Raw genomic sequence first — 23,066 nt, 5'->3', positions numbered from 1 at the left:
ATTGAGGAAGGAGGTTGAGTCTGCATCATTCTGCATTGTGTGCAGACTGGCTGACTGTCTTCAGATGTTGTTTTGCCCATGATTTGCTTGCAGTTTTGCTGAGGGAACTCGTAGGGGTAGAAGGCTAATCATTTTTTAACTGCTTCAGTCTTCATTCTTACTTCTTTTTATTAGGAAAAGAATCAACAGGTTAGGCATGGCATCGTGTGCATTCAGGAGAGCATAAGTTGGGAGTTAGTTTCAGTTGCTTAGTGATCCCATTCCTATAATTAAGTTCTTTTAAGATTAGAGGGGGACAGAAATGGGCAAACAGGAAAGAGGCAAAAATGTTGCTTTCAATTCCCTACTGTCAAACATTATTTCATTCCTATGGGATTAGGAGTGAAGCTCCATCTTCTATAACTTCCTCATGATGACATAGGGAGCCACGCTCTCAGAGTGGAAGATGTTAACGCAGGTCTGCAGCATGTCTTTGTGGGCAAATTTAGTTGCCCACTTACATATACCAGCAGAGCAAGCTACAGTTATTTTGATATCCACACAAATACAGATTATTATGAGCAATAATGTTAATCCTATTCTCATGAGGCCACTTTTTGGAATTGTGCTGGCCATAGATTGAGCACTGCTCACAATGGAGCAGCTTATGTCATGGCTGCAGTCTAGTCATCATGCAGTTAGCTTTTTCCCTCTGGTGCCAGTTATAATATCTGTAAAACAACACAGGAGTGTGCATCAAACATTGAGTTCATGACTCTATTTTCCTAATCATTAACTGTTTGGTTTTGTACTAGGGAGGAGGGTGTGGGTGGCAGGGTTCTGCTCAGTTCCAATATGTCTCCCCAGTGATAATTAACAATATCAATTTCTGAAATGGATAGCATACAGAATATTTAGGAATAAAAATACGGTTTACACAATGAAAAAGGAAGCAACATGATGAAAAATTATACCCTCTATAATAAGACGGAACTACTGTGATAGAAAGGAAAAAAATAAAAGGTGAAAAAAATGATAGAATCTTAATCTTGTGCTGCGCAGATCACATGACCCCTTTCAATTGAGTTATCAGCATCCCTTTCAAACAACTTCTTTAAAGTTTGCACTTTTGACCATGTTATTGCTGAGTAACATTAGGTTTTTTTTTTTTTTTTCCTGTCTGAGTGCCCTGATGACCACAGAACAATTTTAGGAGGAGATCTAAAGTTTTACTACTGTTTAAAATAAAACTTGTATTTTTGATGTGCTAAGGAATTGTGTGATCAGGATCTTTCCTTCCTGTTATGAGAAAGTCCTATTTCAAATTTGAGTCTTATTTTCTGAAATGCTACAATTTAAGAAGAGTGGACAGGATCTGGGAAAGATCCTCAATGTCAAAATGAAAAGGGCTTAACTAAACTGCCAATAACAAAACTAATTGCCCTAATTAAACCCAATTTATTCAATCTCTTTGAAGATGAAATATATGCCTATTCCCTCCTCAGCTCCCACCAGGCAGGAAGTGACTCAAACTTTTACCTACTCTGCATGAAGACTAAGAAATTCCTGTTTTCAACTCTACAGCCACTGATGTCCTCAGCCTCACCTGCTGTTTTCGAATCAAATTTTCCAGGGGTTCATTTGGCTGACCCACCCCTTCCCAGTAGCAGAGGGCTCACTTTTCTAGGCTCAGTGTTATTTCATCCATCAACACTTTACACAGTTTCTGTTTTTGAGAAACTTACCCACTGGTTATTTTCCTCCTACTTGCTTAATTGTTTGGGGTTTATTCCCTCTTTTGTTCATGTATTATTACCCTATGATATCACTCATATGTAGAATCTAAAAAAAGAAAAAAGAATAAACTAATGAACTCATCTACAAAACAGAAACAGACTCATAGTCATAAGTAAACAATCTCATGGTTACCAGGGGAAAGAGGATGAGAAGGGATAACTTTGGGAGTTCGAGATTTGCAATTAACTTCTATATATAAAAATAAATAAAAAACAAATTTCTTCCATATAGCACAGGGAACTATATTCAATATCCTGTAATAATATTTGACGAAAAAGAATATGAGAACAAATATATGTATTTATATGTATGACTGGGACATTATGCTGTACATCAGAAAATTGACACACTGTAACTGACTGTACTTCAATAAAAAAAAGAATAGAAAAAGAGTCTTGGGGGGAAAATGGTAAGTTCTATCAACCATCTGGTTATTAGACTTTATTTAAGAACCACCCTTTCCCAGGAACTGTGCTAAGCAGTTTTCTTATAGTTTCTCATTTTTTTCCACAGGCCAATCTTTCAAGAGGAGTATTATTTTCTTCTTATATATAAGCAGTTGGAGAATTAGGGAGGTAAAGTTACCTATTTGAGGCTCTCCAGTAGTAACTATTAGAAGTTCAGGATGACACCTGCACCCCAATGTTCATAGCAGCACTATTTACAATAGCCAAGACATGGAGACAGCCTAAATGTCCATCAACGGATGACTGGATAAAGAAGATGTGGTATATTTATACAATGGAATACTATTCAGCCATAAAAACCGACAACATAATGCCATTTGCAGCAACATGGATGCTCCTGGAGAATGTCATTCTAAGTGAAGTAAGCCAGAAAGAGAAAGAAAAATACCATATGAGATCACTCGTATGTGGAATCTAAAACAAACAAACAAACAAACAAAGCATAAATACAAAACAGAAACAGACTCATAGACATAGAATACAAACTTGTGATTGCCAAGGAGGCGGAGGGTGGGAAGGGATAGATGGGATTTCAAAATTGTAAAATAAATAAACAAGATTATAGTGTATAGCACAGGGAAATATACACAAGATTTTATGGTAGCTCACAGAGAAAAAAATGTGACAATGAATATACATATGTTCATGTATAACTGAAAAATTGTGCTGAACACTGGAATTTGACACAACATTGTAAAATGATTATAAATCAATAAAAAATGTTTAAAAAAGTAGATATTCAGTATTGGATATTTAGTTCAAGTTTTCTTAATTCTAAATCTATTCTCTTGGACCACCTTATCAATGGAAAAATTTTCTTGCAGTTTTGAAATTTTGATGCAACTTTGATGTAGGTTTTTTTTCCTACAACTTTACTATGATTGAAAACCAGGAAAAAGGTACATTAATTTATACAACAAATGATTGCATATCTCTAGTGTATAACCCTGATTAGGAATATTTAATACCTATTCTATTCTGGATAGTCAATCCCTCTCCCCTAAGTTGAAGACAAAAAGTAGCAGTATCGGTAGTCCAAGGTTTTACCAAAATAATATTAAATGGCTTTAAAAAATGTATTGTACAAATTAGAGGAAAATATTCAATAATAAAGTTTGCAATGTTGATGTCAGAATTCAAGAAGTACATTGTAAGGATCTTTATTTTAATCTAAATACAAGCCTCATAATTATGGTAGTAGTAGCAGTAGTAATAATATTTTCTTCCGCTGCCTTCTTTCTTCAACTTTACTCATTTGTGAAGGCTTTTCCTCTGCTGCTTAATGAAAATTCACAAAGCTTCATGACTTGTCCTCTCACTTTTTGGCAACAAATATTCTTACAGTCACTTTATTTTAAAGAGCCCCAAATTGGTATTCAAATTTCTAAACAGAAATATTAATTGATCCTCAAGAACCTTACAATCTTAAAATAAATATGAAAAGGAAATTTAACTCAGTGTTTCTAAACATTAGTGATTAATATACTCTTTTTCAAAATGTGATAAACAAAACAAAAACCTAAAAGATACTTAATTTTAACATATTCCTGAAGAGTGTATTTGCTAATATCTCTAGTGAGAGAAGAATTTCCAGAAACGCTTGATCCTTGAATCAATAAATTCTCTCATATACTTTATTATAGTAAAACTAAATAGTCCCATTCATTGAAGTTCCCAGAAATTAGATTTTTAAAACATTTTTCTTATACTTCATAAGTATAGAATAGATAAACTTCACAAGATGACCAGTTTGGTTTTTTAAAGTGTATGTACACTGAAAGTGTTTGGATCCAGTTGAGTTGTGATACAGATAGATAGATAGATAGATAGATAGATAGATTTGTGTATTTATTTATTTATAAAATAAAGTGAACGTAAAATCTGACTCAGTTAAACAAATCTTAAACTTATAAGTAGAATAATGCTTGTGAATGTAATGTAAATTTAGGACCACTACTAAATCCTTCCAAGATAACTCCATTACTTTCTTGTTGATACCGGAAATTCTAACATTAATGATTTATTCATTTGATTAGGATTCTATTACAGTTAAAATTGGCAATGATAAACAATTTGTTAAACCATTAGTATAGTGCTAAAATACTTTACTGTAGATTTTGCTTATGATAGAGAGCAATAATGAGAAAAGTCATCTGGCAGAATGGAAGAGGACCCTGACTACAGGACAGAGAGAATGACATGCAAAATGTGAGAATGTGACATGAATAGTAATAGGCAACAGATTTTTATCTATGAAACAATTTTCTCCACAATCAATTCTTGTTGGGGCAATGAGTAAAATGGTGACACTTTGAAATCCATGAATTGACAAGTACTGTCAAGTGTATTATTACTGCAAGTCTAATATCTGAGGATATTCACCCCTAGGCATCAACTAATCTTTGCTGAAATGTAGAGCAGTAAATTCTGCCAGTATGCAAAATAATGAAGAAACACAGGAAATGGTCTCAGTAAATTAAACTGAATTGTCATCTACACTTAGCCTCTGCCATGGCATCATGATTCATATTGTCATGGCAACTAATATCGGAAAGAGAGCAAAGATCAAAACAGATATTCTTCCTTGGTTTGATTAACTGAGAGACATTCTGGAGGAAGAAATGGTGGAATATTATATGGCTTTTATAACAATCTTCAATTCTAATAATTTATTTTATAAGAGTTTTGCATTTCGATGAAGTAAATATTACTTGCATCTACCCACGAACAACCTAAGAATGTTTGCTATGTGCTATCCATTTGTCCGGAATATGGACTAGACTTTGGAGACACAAAGATGATTCAGACACATTTCCTGACCTCAAGAAATACACTATTTAATGTGGACAACAGCTATATTTACAGTTCAGGCAATTATAATGCAGTGCATATGCTATATAGTCTACTGGCAAATATCTAAGAAAGTAAAGTAGGGAGAATCATTAATTCTGCTTGAGAAACCAACGTCTTAAAGAAGAGAAGAGATTTAAACTGAAATTTTAATTTTAAAAACTATCATTTCTACAACACAGATTGTGTTGAGTAAGTGCTGGTTTGGGAAGAATGATAAATTAGGCAGAAAAATAAAACTCAGACTCTTAGATTCTCTTTTGTAGGTCCATTAATCAATCTGTTCAACATTTATCAGAATATGCTTTATAAATGTTATATACTCAAGAGTTCTCATTGTTGGATACCACTAGGACATAAACATAGCGTGGCAACCGTGTCTGATAACTTAGGTAGATGCATAATAAAAGGTTTATTGATATTTATTGCAAAACATGATACAATGATTTTATCTTTGTTTTCAGACTTTATGGCCATGTTGTAAAACAGTAAAAAGAGATCACTCAAAGAAAGAACACACTAAACTGGATCTTCTTTCCCTGCAAGATATTAGAGATAGAACAGTATATAAACTTAACGAATTCAGTGAAGATTGTCAAAACCATTGTTTGATCAAAATGTGTATAATATTTCAGCAGTAATTGTTTCAGCTCCATGTGCATCCAATACATGTTGAAAAGCCTATAGCCAGAGGAAAGTAAGCAAGAACGAATAATCAGAAATGTGCCTTTCAGAGAACCGTATAACAAAAATACTACATGGCACATAAATTCATTAGTGTCAGAGCACACTTTAGAATCTGAAGGTATGAACCAGCATATAAGAAGAGCTCACGTTTGTGTACGCTGACAGATTTGTTTCTCTGAACAGTCTTGTGTTATAGAATGGGCAGGGAACTTTATGTTTATTGTGTAAATGGGAAGGCAGACTTATTAAAAGTCTAGGTATTTGCCTCATCAATGAGAAGCCCCAGAAGTGCACAGTCTTACTCAGTGTCAGGTACATCAGCATAAGTAAACTAAATAAAGATGTCAGTGTCATCAAGTTTTCAAATTTAAAAATTAGCCAGTTGGGTATCTGTTTCCATTACAACCAGACTTGAGCTAATTACCTTGAATTAAAAGGAGGGATCCAGTTTATATCATCATGTTTTCAATTTTTTCCTATCTTGAAGAAATCAGAAATACCTGAGTCTTTTTTTTTTTAAGAACTATTACATCTCATCAACTATATGCAAAACACTGTGTTATACTAAGATAATAAATTCCAGAAGTTAACCTTTTGGAGAGAAAATATATACAAAAAAGGATTGTAAGCCAGTTAATGATAAAACCCAGTGAATGGTTTAGTCATTACAGGAGTTGCTTTCAGTAGTCAAGTGTTCATAAATGATAGAGAATTTGAGTAACACCTATACAATTGGATAGGTGAGACAAATGTGAAATAAGGAGTAGGTAGAGGCAAATTTATGATCAGATCAAGGAGTAAGTGATTTTTGACCAGTGTGGAATATTTACGAGTCTAGAAAGAAAGGTCGTGCTGAGATTATAGGTGGATTTGAGGACAGCAACTTTACTTGATGAAATTTGTAGATGAGGCACATTAACCTAGTTTCTATGGGAAGAATAGATTAGAAACAAGGTAATTCTTGCAAGAATCCACATGAAAGAGCTCACAATAATGGGCTGACAAGCAACTTGGTAAAAGAAGGCCAGACATTGGAAATTTTGGTAAGCATGGAACAAGGATGCAGTCAAGGCAGTTTCTGAGATCTCAAGACATTGTTCGCAAGAGAAATGCTTTAGAGAACTCTTCCACAGAGCACATAGCCCGTGAAGGTATTTTCTAAAGGTCTTCTTTTTTAGAATTAATACAGAAAGAATTCTGGGAAGCAAAGAGAGATGATTGCAAATCAGGTGTTTCCCCACAGGTTTCTTCATGATCAGTTACTCACTGGAAAAGGAAACTTCCACACATGCACACATTTACAACCGGAAAAAAGGCTGCCGAGATTCCAGCATATCATGCAGCAGGTTTGTAAGAACTGACGATTGCTCTCAAGCCAGCACTTCAAAAAGATTCTTTGCATTCAGTGCTTCCTCTCAAGGTCTTCCAAAATTTTTTTTCCCATAGCTGTTCACATATATATATGTTTTTTTCCTCTGGCAAAATAAACATTTTTTAGTTAGGAAACACGAGAGCCTTCCTCTGCATAAAGCATATGCCTTACTTCTTTTTCCACTGGGCAATCACCTTTTTTACTAAGTACAAGAATCACCTTTCTTACTAAGTATAAAACAATGTTGCATCTCTTCTTCCTTCTTAAATTGAGAGTCATGTTGTGATTATTTTTCTTTAATTTTTATTGAAGTGTAGTTGATTTACAATGTTAGTTTCAGGTGTACAGCAGAGTGATTCAGTTATACATATCATACATATATACTTTCTTTTCAGATTCTTTTCCATTAAATGTTATTACAAGAAATTGAATAAGGTTCCCTGTGCTATACAGTCGGTTTTGGTTGCTTATCTATTTTGTATATAGTTGTGTGTGTCTGTTAATCCTCAACCCTTAATTTATCCCTCCCCTCCCTTTCCCCTTTGGTAACTATAGTTTATTTTCTATGTCAGGGAGTGTGTGTTTGGTTTGTAAATAGTATTTGATTCTTCTTTTTTTTTATTCCACATATAAGTGATATCAAATAATATCTGCCGTTGTCTGACTCATTTCACTCAATATCATAATCTCCAAGTCCATCCAAAAATTATTTTTAAATTTCCTTCCACACGCATACTCTCCCAACCCTTGACACCCACATAAATCACATCTTCATCTTTGCTGTTAACTTCCTTGCCAGTTTCTTGATGAGTTCTGAGGACAGTGCAGATCTCTTTTGTTTGGCATATTGTTTCTTTCTGATGTCCATAAGCCAAGTTGTTTTGGATGCTCAGAGTGCATAGAATATGTTGTTAAGACTGATAAATTTGAGAAGTCAGTGTAGTGAGCTGGTTGTACTTGACTTAATTCTAAAAGATACATGCAGAAAAGATTTCTAAGTTTTATTGTGCTGAACCACCTCTTTCCATGCCACCAATTTTACAGTATATGCAGCTCTTGCAAAATTTCACAGTCACCACAAAAAATTGTGGAGAATTTCTGTAAATATAACACTCCAATAATTACTTCAAGTACAGTATACACGTCATCATATTCATTTGCCATTTTCATGGTGGCTTGTCCTTTCTACACTTTATTATTCATTTATGATAGCTATTATAGGCCTTTCAGATTCTATCTTGCTCTCCTGAGGAATATTTATAGCTATTATAGGGCTCTTATGAGAAGACCCAAAGATAGTTATTGCAGAAACCCTGTGAAATTCTACATTAGTACAGGGATTGGCTGGCAATAAAAGATCTCAAGTTGTTTCAGAATCCCCCTTGATGAAGATAAAGAGGCAGGTTATTCCTGGTGAGGTTTCCTTTTCACCCAAGAGAACCAAGTTATTTTTGACATGGAGGTTAGAACACATAAATTAACACAGTTCTGCAAATAAGAGCTCTTTTGGAAAGGTCACCAGGAGGAAAGCAAGAAAGGGTTTAAGATGTATTTGCAAACAGATTTGTGAATGCCATTTATAACTCTATTTCTCATGGAGTGTACAAATGGGGGAGGTGTGAGACACGTGAAAAAGAAATGGCAATGTCTTAGCCAGCACAAAGTAGGGGCTTTACCTCTCATCTCAACAGCAGTGTCATAGGACCTAGAATGTAAGCTCTTCCAGGGAAGGGCACCAAAATGTTCTATTCGCTAGGGATTCTAAGCAGCTAGAACAGAGCTAGGTGTGTAAGAGGAGCTCCATCAATATTCGATGGATGAATAAGTAAACTTTTGCCATATCTGCTGACAGTGCTCGTTAATTTACAATTAACAGTTATTCCTTTCTGCAGAGTACTTTTTGTTTGTTTGTTTTCATTTGGTTTTGGTTTTCCTCAAGTTGATTTGACAAAATAGAGTGGAATAAATTTAAATCCACAGTAAAAAGCTGATCAGTCAAAATTCCTTTTGATGTCTTAATTTGTCACATTTACTCTCATCTCAAAGAGCTATTAAATTGTTTCTTTGAAAAGATGTATTTTTTCATTGCTTTCTTTAAACCCCTGTAACTGAGCATAAGATCTAAATATTAAGAAATTATCTAAATATTAAGAAATTAATTCTAGATTCTTTGCAAAGTTATTAATGTTAAACTTAATGTTCCACATTCTATCAGTCAAGCAACTCTAATCTTGACTAACAAAAAATAAAAAGAAGGAAACAGAAAGGACAAGAGGAAATATTTGAGATATATCTCAATGTTTTTATTTAAGTGAAGAAAAGTTTTGCCTGAGGTTTTCTCATTTACCATTTTCTTCTGAGCAACTACAGAGGTGAGATAGGGTTGGATCTGGAGATGTGTTGAATTCTTGAAATACATAGAATTTGATGTCAAGTTGTAGCAAATGTCACATTATTGCCAAAAATACATCAACTATTCTATCACTATTCTAACTGTATTAGAATCAACTCGTAAATTATTCACAGGGTACTATAAAAATAAAAGCAAAAAAGTCTATGGCAGACTTTGAAAAAAGATGGACTTTTACTTGAATTCCGGCCTAGGTATTACTGGCCATATAATTCTGTACTCTTAACTTTTCTAGTCTAATATTCCTCATGTGATTAATGAAAAATTTTAAAAAGCTCTAAGAAATCACAGAGTGATCAGAGAATTAAGCGAAATAAGTATTATGGACACAGAGGAGGATGATGGCATTTAGATTTTGTTCTAAAGCAGTTAGAAATATTCTGGATTTACAGATACTTATCATTTTTGACAGAAACCTTTGGCAGATACCTAGAGCAAAATCTGTGAGATCTGTGTGCAAAAGGTCAGGACAAGAGGCCTGGTGACTCATCCAGTCCTTTGCTTATTGGTCATGTCCTCCTGGACATGCCACTTCTTTTGTTTAAACTCCAGTCTCTTAATTTACAAAATATTGACTTATCTGCCTCACTGAATTCTTGTGAGGGTACCATTAAAGAGTATATTTGAAAGACACTTAACATTGTGTCATTTTTATAAACATATGAAGCTTTATGGATACATTCAACTGTGATGTCCATGATCCTTCTTTATAACTGAACATTTCTTTGCAACATTAAAAACATGAAGTTTCCATCGTGCATTATTCCTGTATCCTCATATCTTTCTGGCCATTTCTTGCTTTCTTGGTATCTTTAGCTATCTGATCACTGATACATTACAATGTCCTCAAGGCCTATGAGGGAACAAATAAAATTGGCTCCTCCAGGATCATGTCACTGTGAATTTTAAAAGAACAAAAGCAAAAATCCAAAACAGACACAAATGAGTTTTCTGTGTGATGATGTTGACACCTACCCAATGCAGCTCTTTCTTCTCTATTCCGTTGTCATGAGTGCCTATGTTTATATTTAATTATTATCAGACGGTTGACCAAGAAGAAGGTCATCTAGGATATAGAGACATCTTAATGTGTTTAGGATAGTTGAATTTTTATTATCTTCTATCTGCACTTTGTGAATAAGATAAAACCCAGTCAATGCTTTGGATTTCATTTTAGCTCAGCACAAATTTCTTTAATGGACCACGCTTGTTCCAGTCATGTGCTCATTGCCCAGGTATCCAACAGCTTGAGTCAGTCATCTTAGTTGTATTAGCTACCTATAAATGCAGCTTCCTACAGGATGAAATGACCTGGGACCAATTAATTGAAAATGAAAAAAAAAATGTAGTAAATGCCTTTGGGAGTGATTAACAAAACTAGTTATGCATCAATTGCAGATGGCCAGAGATACTGCTTGCCAAGTAGAGTTGGCTACGTACAAAGGAGAACATATTGTTCAAGCAGCAGGACTTGTGAAGGATTTAAAAATTCCAGCAAAATGGGCATGAACAGATGCAACATTACCTCGATGCAACAAATGCTAGTGTTCTTTCATTGCTTGTTGTTGTTGGTGGTCCAAATAAGATATATTTTACTGGGACAGGTACATCAAACTACAAGTAATTTCCTGAAGTCATTAAGCCTAGAGCCCTGTAGGTCTCTTGGCTACTAACTACCCTAGAAAGTTGTTTATCTGGGACTTAACAGTTAAATTTTCCGTGCATGTTTTAATTCAATAAGAGTTTTCCTAATTATAGTCACATGGCTAAAAATTTCATTCTCCAGGTCATTTTCATCATAAATGATCATTCTCTTCAATAATCAGCCTTCTTGTTTAATCAAAGACAAAGCATCATGTCCATGCATGAGAAAGCTGTTTTCCACTCTTTAAACAATTCTTCTCTAATTTGAAGTGTCTGGACCAAGCAATTTCAAGCCTTAATATATATAAAGTTATGGATTTAAGAAGTGTAGAAATTCCCTTGATGAGAAGACTTTTTTTATGCTTCTACTAGACATACAGTAGGTCAAGATAATGACGTTTCACCCAGATTTATATACACATCTTTATTGAAAGCTTCTTAATAAGTTTTCTTATTTTTTGCTTTTGGATATCCTGATATAAGAAATTTCTGAACAGTGCTCTAGTAACCTATTGAATCTGTACCTGGACATTCAATGTAGTTACAACCTCTAAGAAATGAAGCAAACTAGACTGCAAATAAATTCTAAAAAGCAAATAAAAACATTACACACTACTCTTCATTTGTTTTTGCCACTTGGAAACTGACTACAATCTCCCAAGGCTATTTACTAATTAGATCTCAGCCACAAGTGCTACTGTTCATTACGGTTGCCAAATGGCTTCTATTACTGTGTGATCATATCATTTTAAGCCTGTATCTCATATCATCACCTCTAATATTTTCTAAAATGATTGTTAGTAAGTTTGTCAGTATTCGTAAAGTGACTCTAAGATTGGAAACTATCATGGGAATATGATTTCTCAGTTTGGCTGGTTGATACTTTCTGAAACTTACATGAATGATATCAAAAACTAGTTTATACCATTGCAAAATGATTCTGGGATAATTTATCTAAAGTGCTGATGGTTAAATAACCCTTTCAAGCTGATTCCTGGGACATTTCCTAGCTAACAGCTGGTTGAAGGTGGAATTCAGAAAGACTTACAGCACAATGAAAATTGCCATTCGTGACTCACTTTTCACTAAGGTACCACAGGTGTCTCTTTAAAATCTAATTTAATGAACAAATGCCACATACCTACTAGACTATCAACTTAAAGGAATTTGATTTACTCTCTTAAATTAAAAAAAAAGAAAGCAAGTGAATGATTCTCTCAAGACCCAGGAAAAAAAAAAAAAAACTTTCCAAACTCCTTGAAAGAAATCTGTATTTGGTGGGTTCACGTGAAAGAGGGGATACATCTTAATCTTGCTCCAGTTCAAAGGACGTCATAACACAAACACGTTAAAAATTAAACTATGTTATCTGTAACTAGGTCTAATTACTCTTCTAAGTTCCCCTCCCAGTAAGTTGTTGGATAATTCATCTCGAACTGTTTCAGGGTATTCCACCCCATCAAACTTGTGTCCTGTTTATAGAGCACTAAATTATTTGAAACGACTTGGGGAAAAGCTTGTAGCTTTCAGTCACCTGGCCATAGATCTCTTACCCTCTTAATTATAATATTTACTGTCCAGCAGCTCTCTGTGTTTCTCTATTACCCTGGAGACACCAGAATCTTTGTGAGAGTGAGAAGATGTATCTTATAGCCATGCTGTCAAGGGTTCCTTTGCTCTGATTATTTAACAGATTTCTGTGTGGTTTTATTACCTCTTAGGACATTAAAGAGATAGACACCAACTTCTCTCTTTCAATCTCATCTTCTCTGCCAAGACTGCAAGTTTGACTTCTAATCTTTTTTAGGAGATTAAGAATTGGGTGAATACACATTTTTTCCTACTGCTTCTGAGTAAGGTATTTTTCCAATACATGCAAAAAACTCCAGCTGTGGGATAGAATATTTTTAGGTTTTCTCTTATTTTTACCTTGACACACTAATGGTAGTGGAGTAACAGCAAAACCCTCGATCTCACAGAAAAGACAGAAGAGTGCCTGCCTATTCAAAGAAATAGGCTAATCATAACACTGATGTTAATGTGCAGGTCATACTTGAATACACCGCCATCTTAAGAATATTTTCTTTTCAGGTCCAAGTCAGAGGGCCTGACACTAAACAACCCTCAAACACCTATGTATCAAGTTCAGTTTGAATCCTTTGCAAATTCTCAGAGGCCACCTTGAAGACAAGTGTGATGTAGAATCATCACAACTATCTAGGTGTGTTCAAAAAGTGTTCCATATTTTGGACATTATGTGTTGAAGCTGTAAAGATATCTTAGGAAATCAGAATCCCTCCAGCAAATGCATTTTTAGAAATATATACAGCGCTACCTGGTAACTCTTATGAGATTTTAGACAGCCTTTGAAAGACAAAAAGATGGCACTTTACAAAAGCATTCCTGAAACAGAGGGAAACATGAGTTTCAGCCATAAAGAACTGAAAGTAATCTTTTTGGCTCACTATTCTAAAATTAATCTGTACTTGACTGTGAAAAAGTCCACATCAATTTGTTGAAGGAATGGATGAAGTGGAAATGAGATTATTTTCATGGGGATCCAAAGAGAATAAAAATATCCACACGTATCTGCCAAAATAAAAACAAAAAATACTTTTGCTACCACAGTTGCCAATGTTAGAAATACCTGTGCAGATATTCTGGTGGCACACCCCTGATTTAAAGCATATGAATAGTTTTAAATCGAACTTTATAAATAACCTGATATAATTTAGGAAGAGAAGTTAACTGTTTTTCAGTTAGTGATGTATATTTGCTGTCACTTTATGTCTCTTTTAAATAAAATATGCTGAAACTATGCACTTGAAAAAACATGGGAAGATTTTGTGAATGTTTCTTGATGTGTATTTTATAACAGACAAAATAGCACATGTCAGGTAATGAACATAGCATGTTCTCAGTATGTTGCCAGACAGTAGAAATACAGGCATGAATAAATCATGGACTATACTTTCAAGGAGTTTGCAATAGAGTGAGGAAGCAGTGAAGTAAACAGAAAAGGACAATACAATATTCACGCTACAGTGTGGATGAGAACTGGAGAGGAGTGGAACTAAATCATCACTGGAAAATAAAATTAAAATTTCACCGTAGAAATGGCATTTGAGGTGTACCATGAAGGATGAGTCCCAGTTCTTTAGGTGAATAAGTAATGGAATGGAATTCTGGGTTGAGGGAAAAGAATATGAAAAGGCAATGTGCCAAAACCAAAGGCATGATGGACGAGGTCTCTGGACACAACTTTGGATCTTATTATTGTCCATGAAGATTATGAAGAAGCCAGGTAATAGTTGGAACATGGAAATAGAAATCAAACCTTTCCACTGAACCGAATGATTTTTACTTTGAGATATAGTTGTGACGCACTCATGAATATGGTAATAGTAATGGTACAGGAGCAGTAATAATAATGATCATCTCTGTCATGCCTTCATTAAATGGTTACTAAGCCTTAGCTATTTGACTCCTCATAATTTACATCCTTCATTCGTAGCTGAGAAAAACTTGGTTCAAAGATGTTCAATAATGTGCTGAAGAGCTAGTAGTAAGTTGTAGAGAAAATATTTAAACCTAAGAGCTAGTAGTAAGTTGTAGAGAAAATATTTAAACCTAAGTCCAACACTGAGCTGAGCATGAGCAAATGATTTATTGGCACTCACTGATTTTCTTCCCCTATAAATTGGCCATTATAGTAAAAACTAAATCCCAAGGTTACTGTGATCAAATTAAAGAATGCAAAGGAAAGAATTTTGTAAATAGCAATGAATGGAATCACTATGATTCACATAAAGGCTATTCTAAGAATTCAGGTTATTTTAAGTTTTAAAGATGATGAGATTAGGTAAATTCAGCCAGACTCTGTATTCCTAGAATAGTTCATTCATGGTGGAGTCCATGTTTTACAGCATACGTTTTCTAGAACACAATTTCTGCACATTTTGAATAGTTTTAATTGTGGGAAAAGTGTTACACTTTTAGAAAATACTGTGCTAAACATACTTAAGCTATTTTTTTCTTTAAGTTTGGAACTCCTCAGAGCTTTAAATATATGTTCACTGAACTTTCAAGGACCAGTAGTCTGAAGGATTTACCAAATTTATTTGAGCTCAGAAAATTATTTCCTTGGAAGTTATGATGAGACTACAATTTTAGGGAATACATTTTGCAAATGCTGATTATAAGACATGATTTTAACTTTGGTGTTTATGTATTAACATTAGTGTAGAAAGAAATTTTTTAAATTATTATTATAACGCTTGGGTAATACTTGAATTACTTCACAGTCACCTAGAAATATTAATGAAAGAGACAAATGAGTTAATGAACGAACATAAGTCTCAGTAAAATGGGACTTTAAATATGTCCACATTTAGCACTGGGTCCAACTCTTGATTATCATGTGTTGCAAGTGCAGATAATTGGATAATTGGCCTTTTCAAACATATTCTTCCAAACCTACCTCCCAGTATTTTTCCGTTTGGATTTTTTTTTTTTCCTTGACCTTCCTTTCCAGCTGGAATTCAGTTCAACTTTGGCTAATTAGATATTACATGATGTTGACTTAGGGATGTTTTGTTGAAGATTTTTGTCCCTATAAGAAAGAGAGAGGCCCAGGAAATGAATGATCTAATCTTGTAACCTTTGCTGTTATTTCCTGACTTTGAACATAGTGTGCTTGGATGTGAAGATTTAGCCAAAGCAATCTGTAGTCATGAAGTGGAAAGAGGACACACTGGGAATTCAGAGTAGAAAGTCAGGAAATCCTGGGTCCTTGACAACATTGTTGAGCTATCAAAAATAAACAAAACAAAACAAAACCCTGAGGACAGCTTATCTTTGACTCTTGTTACTTACATTATTACCATATGATTTAAATCACAAGTTAGTTTGTTTTCTCTTATTTATAGTGCAACACCTCCCACTTGGTAGAAGAACATTCTCTTGATGGGCTCCAGAGAGTTTGAGATTACTGAGTATTGCTTAACTGCTTATTCCCAACAACAAACATTTCTGTCTTATATGGTCATTTTCTCTTTCTTGTCTATCCTAACTTCATATCACATATGATATAAGTGTGATGTGTGTGAAAAGTTATTTTAGAACAATGAGATTAAAAAAACAGGTTTTTATTTCATCCACCATTATCACAATAAAAAGTATACATACATACATATACATACCATTATCACAATAAAAAGTATATATATTTAAATCAACCTATTTTTATCTGCCACTGGGATGATGGAGTAGACATCTTTCCCTGTTCCACCTGCTAATTAGAATTTAAAAATTCTGGATGTTATTTATAATACAAACAAAAGAAATCTCTGAAAGTTGGAGAGAAGTAAGCACACTGATTCAGGTACTTGGGACACAAGGTACGGTGTGTGGGTGAGATTCTTTGACTTTTTTTTTTTTTATTTGCTTTATTCCAAACTTAGAAGTAAAGAAATTGGCAACATGAATTAAAAAATGATACATAATTTTGTGTTGCCTATAAGAAACTCACTTCAAATACAATGAAAGTATAAAGGATATAAAAAGATACATCGTATAGCACAGGGAAATATATTCAAAATCCTGTTATAACCTTTATTGAAAAAGAATATAAAAATGAATATATGTATGTTTATGCATGACTGGGACATCATGCTGTACACCAGAAACTGACACACTGTAACTGGAAAAAAAAAAAGGTATATTGTGTGAACATGAATTAAATCAATGTAGTAGTGGTTATACTAACACTAATATCCCATAAGATCGATTTTGGAATAGATAAAATCATCAGAGATCAAGTGATAATATATTATGACTAAAGGGTAAATTTATGAAGAAAACATAATAATCCTATATTCACAAAACTATGTAATTGAAAATTATATGAAGCAAAAACTGATAAAAATTGAAGAAATAAATTTAAAAATCTGCAGGTTAGACATTTCAGCATCCTTCCCTCAACAATTGATAGTTAGCCATCTATACAGAAAATCAGCAAGGATACAGAAAGATTATCATGCAATAGGATGTGGTCAAAATGTATAGAAAACTACACTCAACAACAGCAGAATATATACTCTATTCAAGTGCCAAAGAACATATAACAAGATAGAAGATGTCCTGATTCATAAAAGAAATCTTAGCAAGTTGAAAATCATATACAATCTGTTCTCTGATCATAAAGGAGTTTAACTAGAAACAAATATGGGAAAAAAAAAACAGGAAAATACCTAAACACTTAAACATTTGGACAATAAGTAAAACACTTATAAATAATCCATAGGTCAGAGAGCAAGTCCCAAGGAAAAGGAAAAATGTTCAACATCACTAACCACTAGGGAAATTCAAATTAAAACTGCCATGAAATATTGCTGCACATCTATCAGAATGGAAAAAAAATTCTGGTGACATTTCTAAGAGAGTAGATCACTGGTATATTGCTGTTGGGAACATAAAATGGTACAGCCATTCTAAAAAACAATTTTGTATATACAATAGCCAAGACATGGAAGTAACCTAAATGTCCATCAACAGATGACTAGATAAAGAAGTTGTGTTATATTTATGCAGTGGAATACTACTCAGCCATAAAAAAGAATAAAATAATGCCATTTGCAGCAACATGAATGGACCCTGGAGATCCTCATTCTAAGTAAAGTAAGTTGGAAAGAAAAAAGAAAAAAGCTATGGAATCATAGGTGGAATCTAAAAGAAAAATAATAAAAGACACTAATGAACTCATCTACAACACAGAAACAGACTTGCAGACATAGTAAACAATTTTATGGTTACCAGGGAAAAGGGGGTGGAAACATAAATTTGGGAGTTTGAGATTTGCAAATTTTAGCCACTATACATAAAAATAGATTAAAAAATAAATTTCTTCCTTATAGCACAAGGGACTATATTCAATATGTTGTAATAACCTTTAATGAAAGAGAATATGAAAACAAATATATCTATGTATATGCATGATTGGGACATTGTGCTATACACCAAGATTGACACATGGTAACTGACTATACTTCAATAATAAATAAATAAATAACAATTTAGAAGTTTCTTCTAAAACTAAAAATTCAGCTACTGTATGACCAGCAATTGTATTCTTGGGCTATTATCCCAGAGAAGTGAAAATTTATGTCTACACAAAAGCCTATACATGAATTTTGATATCATTTTTATTCCTAGTAGCCAAAAGCTGGAAATAAACTGTATATTGTTTAATGACTGAATAAGTAAACAAACTACAGTACACCCATACCTTGGAATACAATTCAGCAATACAAAGGAATAAACTCTTAATGGATTAGAGAATCTCCAAGGAATTATGCTGAGTGAAACAGATAATCCTAAAAGTTTACAAACTGCATAACTGTGTGACTCTTTAGATAATATTCTTGACCTAAAAAAAAATTATGGAAATGAAGAGTTTTTGGTTGCCAGGGGATAAGGAGTGGACAGGGACAGGTAGGAGTTCTGTGTCTCTAAAAAAATGGCAACATGAGGAATGATTTGGTGATGAAAATGTTCTATATCTTGACTGCAACAATATCAAAATCCTGGTTGTGGTCTTATACTATAGTTTTGCAATATATTATTATTGTAAGAAATGGGGTAAATGGTACATAGGGTTTCTGTGTACTATTCCGTACAACTGGATGCCAACCTACGATTACCTCAAAGTTCAAAGGTAATTAAAAAAATATCACTCTAAACTTCCCTCTTAGAACGGCTTTTGCTGCATCCCATAAATTTTGGCACGTTACATTTCTCAAGATATTTTTTGATTTCTTTGGCCCATAGGTCGTTCAGTAGCATATTGTTTAATCTTCATATATTTGTGATTTTCCCAGTTTTCCTCATGTAATTAACTAACTTCATACCATTGTGGTCAGAAAAAATGTTTGATATTTCAGTTCTCTTAAATTTGTTAAGCCTTGTTTTGTGACCTGACATATGATCTATTTTAAGAACTGTCTTATGTGTACTTGAGAAGCATAAAAAATATTATGAACAGGTACCTTAATCTGATGAGTTAAGACAAAATAAAGATAAAATTGTTTGCCTTAACTGTAATCTTTTGTCCCAAGTGGCTGTAGGCCTCACAGTGTTTTCAAAGAATGACCTCTGCTTTTCCACAGTGAGTTCCAAGCTTGGTGAATCAAAGGCAAGCACCTCGTCACGTAGGGTCTGGTGATAGGATAAAGATTAAACAAAGAGATTTTAGCTACCAAATATATATTTCACCACTTAGACAAGGCAGTAGTTAAATCTCTCACATATTTTCAGGCTCATGACTGGAGAGTCATAATCTCAGTTGTGGTCCTGGAGGAAGAGGAGCACATGGTTAGATGTTTCTTTGCTATTAAGTCCTTAACCAGGTTTTTACATTAAATAAAATATAAAACATCAGTGTTTCAGAAATACTTAGACTATATACTATAGAAATTAAAGTATATGTATCTAGTAGTCTTACAATGACTTCTGATCCAATATAACTTATATAGTATATAGTGACTTCCCTTTCAAAAAATAAACTTAAGTATTAATTTCTACTTAAGAGTAGTTGAAAGCATTCCTCTTGCCATAAGGCATGAGGGACAAATATTGTTAAATGTAAAATATCTGGTTGTATTATTATGAACCAGTATCTATTAAGATATTTTCCAGGTCATTTAAATATCACTCCTTATTAACTTTAAGAAATATTAATTTTCTCACTCTGGTAGACGTTATTGAAAGTTTAACTGACTACAATTAAATAACCTTACTTAGCAAACTCATTGGTCAGTTGCCTGGAGTTAATATTGCAGTTAACTCATCGTGACAGGAGCACCAGGAAGCCCTTCAAAATCAAGCATTTTATGGGAGCCTATTAAGCCTCTTTTATATTACAATGTGATTTCAAAAGATTTAAAATTTCCTTTTCCTCCTTGGCTTTTAGACCCAAATGTATATATTTTCCCTTCTACAGAGCTTATTGATAAGAGAACTGATGGTAAGATTCATGCTAGTGTTATGGATAAAATTTCACAAAAAATAAATTCGAATTATAACAATGTTCTAAAAGACTATTTACATAAAAGATGAAAAGTGGGAATAGCTAGAATTTTATTAATATCTAAGTCAGTACCTGATATTTCATAATTTGTGACTGCCAGATAAATGTAAACTGAAGAGGGCACTTAGACTATGTAGCAGGGCTCATTACCGCCTAAATCACTAAAACAGCACATTCAGAAGGAAGAGAGGAATGGTTAGACACATGTAGGACCATTAATTCTGTCACTGTTCTAGCCATATAATTTGGAAAACCAGAATAAGGTGGTCCTTCTGACCCAGCAGGCTGTGACTTGCCTATGACTGAGTAAGAATAACCAAGGAAGAGACAAGACTCCTGGATTTCTGGCTTTCAGATATAGTACTACTTTCCAATAATATACTATGGCACTATAAATATGTTTTGCTTCAACATTTTAAAATAGAAATTCCTCCTTCTTTTGGGATGACTTTGAAAGAGTTGTAGAAATGACCTTACGGAAAAGAGAAGTTAAAAAAAATGTCTCCTTAATACTATTTTTCTTTTTGGTTGGCTGAAGTTTTCTGTTCATTTGTTTTTTGTTTTATTGAGACTTTTTATTTTTTAGAGCAGTTTTAGGTTCATAATAAAATTGAAGGGAAAGAACAATTTCCCATATACTCCCTGCCTCCACTCATAAAGCCTCCCCCATTATCAACACACCTACCATAGCGGTACATTTGTTTCAATTGGTGAAACTACGGTGATACATCATAATCACCTAAGGCCCATAGTTTACATTGTGGTTCACTCTTGGTGTTGTACATTCTATGGGTTTGGAATGAATATATATATAATGACATGCATCCACCATTATATCATGCAAAGTATTTCTACTGCCCTAAAAATCCTCTGTGCTCTGCCTAGTCATCTCTCTCTCTCCCGGTCTCTGGCAACCACTGATATTTTTACTGTCTGCATAGTTTTGCCTTTCCCAAATACTATTTAGCTAGAATCTTTTTAGATTGGCTTTGATATTATAACTTAATATTATGAATTTAACTTTTCTCCATGTTATTTCATGGCTTGATAGTTTATTTCTTTTTAGTGGAAATGATATTCCATTGTCTGAATGATATTTCACATCTGTTTATTCATTCAACTCCTGAAGGACGTCATGGTCATTCAAGTTTTGGCGATAGTGAATAAACCTGCTATAAACATCTGTGTGCAGGATTTTGTGTGGAAGTTTTCAACCTCTTTGGATAAGTACCAATAAGTGCTGTTGTAGACTGTATGATAAAAGTATGCTTAGGTTTGTATAAAACCCCCAAATCCTCCAGAGTGGCTGTACCGTTTGTCAGTGTTACAGATTTTAGTTGTCTTAGTAGTAGTAGTGCAATTGTTTCTTATTGTTGTTTTCATTTTTATTTCTCTGATGACATAGGATGTGGAGCATTGTTTAATATGCTTGTTTGCCACACGTGTCTTCTTTGCTGAGGTGTCTGTTAAGGTCTTTAGCCCATTTTTAATGGGGTTCTTTTTTTCTTTTATTTGCTTTTAAGAGTTCTCTCTATATTTTGGATAACAATCCTTTATAAGATGTGTCTTTTGCAAATATATTCTCCTAGTCTGTGATTTGCAATTTCATTCTCTGGACTCTTTCACAGAGAAGATATTTTAAATTTTAATTAAGTCCGCTTTATTTAGTTATTTCTTTCACAGATTATGCCTTTGAAATATCTAAAAAGTTGTTGCCATACTGAAGGCCATCTAGGTTTTCTGATTTTCTATGATTTTTATAGTTTTGCGTTTTACGTTTAGATCTGTGACCCATTTTGAATTTTTATGAAGTGTATAACATCTAGACAGATGTATGTGGATTTCCAGTTGTGTTCGCACCATTTGTTGAAAAGACTTTCTTTGCTCCATTTTCTTACTTTCGGTTCTTTGTCAAGGACTAGCTGACTGTATTTATATGGATCTATTTCTGGGCTTTCTATTCCATTCCATTGATCTATCTGCCGACTCTTTTGCCAATACCACACTGATTTGATTATTGTAGCTTTATAGTAAGTCGTTAAGTCAGATGGCATAAATCCTTCAAATTTGTTCTTCTCTTTCAATATTCTGTTGACTATTCTGGCTTTTTGTCTCTCTATATAACCTGTAGAATCAGTTTGTCCATACCTTCAAAATAACCTGCTGAGATTTTGATTCCGACTACATTGAGTTTATGGATCAAGTTGGAAGGAACTGACAGTTTAACAATATTAAGTCTTCTTTCCAGGAACATAGAATATCACTCTGTTTATTTAGTTCTTTGATTTTATTCATCAGAATTTTGTCACTTTTTGTCATATACGTCTTATACCAATTTTGTTAGATATATATATCAAAGTATTCAATTTTAGAGCAAGCAAATGTAAATGGTATTGTATTTTTAATTTCAAATTCTTATATCCTGCAACTTTTTTATAATAGCTTATTAGTTCCTGGATTTTTTGCCTATTTTGGGGGGTTTTCTGCGTAGATAATCATGTCTTGTATTAGCAAAGATGGTTTTATGTTTTCCTGCCCAATCTGTATAACTTTTATTTTTCTTTTTTTGTCTCATTAAATTAGCAAGGACTTCTAGTAGGACCTTGAAAAGCAGTGGTGAGTGAGGACATTTTATTTTGTACTGATATTAGTGGGAAAGCTTCCAGTGTCTCAACATTAAGTACGATGTTAGCCATAGATTTTTTTTGTAGATAGCCTTTATCAGGTTGAGGAAGTTTCCCTTTATTTCTAGTTTACTGAGAATTATCATCAATG

The sequence above is a fragment of the Camelus ferus genome, chromosome 14 (genome assembly GCF_009834535.1).
Source record: "Camelus ferus isolate YT-003-E chromosome 14, BCGSAC_Cfer_1.0, whole genome shotgun sequence".
Taxonomy (NCBI): domain Eukaryota; kingdom Metazoa; phylum Chordata; class Mammalia; order Artiodactyla; family Camelidae; genus Camelus; species Camelus ferus.
Note: the sequence above shows the minus strand (reverse complement) of the source record.